Here is a 4,041-nt window from a genome sequence, read left to right as displayed (position 1 = left end):
TCACTGTTCAAGCTTAAGGAGTGAATCAGACTCCTTTTTCTTCAAATGGAGATTCTGATTTTAAAATTTCACCATATTTTCCCACATATCCTGCCATTTCCCACATTGTTTAAGGGAGAAAAATTTCTGTCCTGTGCAACTATTCTCAAGCAAACAGCTTCATTCATCACATTGATGACAATAAATCCTATTAAGGCATTGCTTAATTTGTGCATGTTCATTATAACTTGTCCATTTTAATCAATGCTTGAATACAAAACAGATTCCACTTGAATTGGCCATGCTAATATGCCCATAGTGTTAGGTGAAGGGGTAAATGTAGGGGAATGGGTCTGGGTGGGTTGCTCTTCGGAGGGTCGGTGTGGATTTGTTGGGCTGAAGGGCCTGTTGCCACAGTGTAAGTAATCTAATCTAATCAATTGACCCTGCTAAGATTATTTTCAGACTTGGTCATTTGGTTGAGGGATATGCAGTGTATTCATCCCATTAGTCCCAACCATGACAAGCTTCCTACCTTCCCTCTACACTGAAAGCAATGCAAGCCACATTAAACCTATTTTCTGGTCAGGATATGCAGACAGCTAGTAGATCGGGAAAGGGTCCCTTTAGAATTTGGAGGTTGGTTAGCTCTGTTGGCTAGATGGCAGGTTTGCAAAGTGATGCCAACATCACAGGTTCAAGTTCCATCTAGCTGAGGTTATCTTGATGGTCCCTCCTTCTCAACCTTTCCCCTTACCTGATGTGTGGTGACCCTCAGGTTAAACCACCATTAGTCATCTCTCTCTCGTTAATGAAAGAGCAGTCCTATCGTCTTCTAGGACAATGACACCTTTACCTTTTACTGTAAAAGTAAAGTTTATGTATCTCAGATTTAGGCAAATATGTAAATTAATTTACACAGAACTGGTTTCTATGAACTGCAAACAGCTAAATAACTAGCTAATCTATTTGATTGGGCTTAATTGATAAATACATATTACCTGGGACAGTAAGAACATCCATGTATTTCTAAACATGCCAACAAATCACTTACTTTATTTAGACAAGACTTATTATTAGGATGTCAACTGAATCATAGCAGTTGAACAAATACTGCTTTGTCAACATACTCATGGTCTGAACTGAAACTTACACCTACGAGCATGTGAATCAGAAATCTGCACTGCCTCTGAGCAAACTAATATTGTGCAATACTTGAGACATAACACTGATAAGATCAGACAATTTATGTGGAAAAATGGATATTTTTCCTGCCTGATCTTTGTCCACAACGATAATGTGTAGTCTACAGTATTGCATCACAATGTTCACACATTCCTCTGGTCTCTTGATTCAAAATTAATCTTGCTGATGCTTCAGTGTAATTTTTTACATCTTCTCCTCACATGCTTTGTCAACAATTTACCTGTCACCAGAAGACCATCCACCTTAGACTTGTTCTTTATTTTTCCCAGGAGTTCTGTGATCTCTTTTACTGCAGGAAGAGAAATGTAGAAAGTTGTGAGAATGAAAAATACAATGTGTAAAGTGGAAGGAGAGAACACATTATTGGCATGGATGTGAAATCACACAAAGATGAGAGTGCATAACTGTTCACAATGTAACGTGAGGAGATCCTCTGAGAGATGGAACGTGTAGAGTTGCAAGGACTACTGCTCACAGCAATGCTGTGCAGGACAAGTCAGATTGTGATCCTTGGCATTTTGAAGTGTTATGCCACACATCTGTCCTGACCTCCTGAAATCCATAAACTTCCTTGGGATTTCCATCCAAGTCCAATTTGCTATTTCCACTTCCTCAGCCACTTAAATGAACACTTGTACTGTTAGAGAGGTCAGTCTCTTCTTCCTATTCTTTGGTAATACTGGGCTGGATTTTCTAAGGAACAGTAATCTCATGCAGGTTACCATTCCAGCCCTTTTTTTTAAAGAAAGAGAGAGCCTTGCATTTCTGAAAAGAACATAGAGCATAGAACATTACAGCACAGAACAGGCCCTTCAGCTCTCGATGCTGCACCGACCTGTGGAATCAATTTGAAGCCCATCTAACCCACACTGTTCCATTCTTGTCCATATGTTTATCCAATCACCATTTAAATGCTCTTAAAATTGGCAAGTCTACTACTGTTGCAGGCAGTGCGATCCACGCCCCTACTAATCTCTGAGTAAAGAAACTACCTCTGACATCTGTCCTATATCTATCACCCCTCAATTTAAAGCTATGTACCCTTGTGCTAGCCATCACCATCCAAGGAAAAAGGCTCTCAATGTCCACCCTATCTAACTCTCTGATTATCTTATATGTCTCAATTAAGTCACCTCTCAACCTTCTTCTCTCTAAAGAAAACAGCCTCAAGTCCCTCAGCCTTTCCTCATAAGATCTTCCCTCCATAGCAGGCAACATCCTAGTAAATCTCCTCTGAACCCTTTCCAAAGCTTCCACTTCCCTCCGATAATGCAATGACCAGAACTGTACACAATACTCCAAGTGCAGCCATACCAGAGTTTTGTACAGCTGTAGCATGATCTTGTGGCTCTGAAACTCAATCCTCTACCAATAAAAGCCAACACACCATATGCTGTCTTAACAACCCTGTCAACCTGGATGGCAATTTTCTGGGATCTATGTACGTAAACACCAAGATCTCTCTGCTCATCTACACTATCAAGAAACTTACTATTAGCCCAAGACTCTTTACTCCTGTTGCTTCTTCCAAAGTGAATCACCTCACACTTTTCTGCATGAAAGTCCTTTGCCATCGCTCAGCCCAGCTCTGCAGCTTATCTATGTCTCTCTGTAACCTGCAACATCCTTCAGCACTATCCACAATTCAACTGACCTTAGTGTCATCCACAAATTTACTAACCCATCCTTTTACACCCTCATCCAGGTCATTTACAAAAATGACAAACAGCAGTAGACCCAAAACAGATCCTTGCGGTACACCACTAGCAACTGAACTCCAGGATGAACATTTCCCATCAACCACCACTCTGTCTTCTTTCAGCAAGCCAATTACTGATCCAAACCATTAAATCATCCTCAATCCCATGCCTCTGTATTTTGTTCAATAACCTACCATGAGGAAACTTATCAAGCGCCTTACTGAAATCCATATACACCACATCAACCGCTTTACCCTCATCCTCCTGTTTGTTCACCCTCTCAAAGAACTCAGTAAGGTTTGTGAGGCATGACCTACCCGCCACAAAACTGTGTTGACTATACCTAATCAATATATTCCTTTCTAGATGATTATAAACCATATGTCTTATAAACTTTTCCAACATTTTACCCACAACCAAAGTAAAGCTCACTGGTCTATAATCCCTGGTGTATAATCCCTACAGTGACCAAATGAACAACTGTGGTGGGCTAGCCAGCGAAGTTGGCAGTGCTGTGTCAGGGTTGGCAATTGCTTTCTGGGTGGCATGGTGGCACAGTGGTTAGCACTGCTGCCTCACAACACCAAAGACCCGGGTTCAATTCCCACCTCAGGCAACTGTCTGTGTGGAGTTTGCACATTCTCCCTGTGTCTGTGTGGGTTTCCTCTGGGTGCTCCAGTTTCCTCCCACAGTTCAAAGATGAGCATGGCAATGCTAAATTGCCCGTAGTGTTAGGTGCATTAGTCAGAGGGAAATGGGTCTGGGTGGGTTACTCTTTGGAGGGTCGGTGTGGACTTGTTGGGCTGAAGGGCCTGTTCCCACACTGTAAGTAATCTAACCTAATTACCAGGGTTGTTCCTACCCCCCTTCTTTAACAAGGGAACAACATTTGCTATCCTCCTGTCTTCTAGCATTGTTCCTGTAGACATTGACAGCAGACAGATCAAAGCCAAAGCCTCTGCAATCTCCTCCCCGGCTTCCCAGAGAATCCTAAAATAAATCCCATCTGGCCCAGGAGACTTCTCCATTTTCACATTTTCCAGAATTGCTAACTCCTCCACCTTGCGAACCTCAATCCCGTCTAGTCTAGTAGCCTGTATCTCAGTATTCTCCTCGACAGCATTATCTTTTTCCAGTGTGAATACTGACGAAAAAT

This window comes from Chiloscyllium plagiosum, chromosome 6 (assembly GCF_004010195.1).
Source record: "Chiloscyllium plagiosum isolate BGI_BamShark_2017 chromosome 6, ASM401019v2, whole genome shotgun sequence".
In the NCBI taxonomy this organism is placed as follows: Eukaryota; Metazoa; Chordata; class Chondrichthyes; order Orectolobiformes; family Hemiscylliidae; genus Chiloscyllium; species Chiloscyllium plagiosum.
This window is presented reverse-complemented; position numbering follows the sequence as displayed.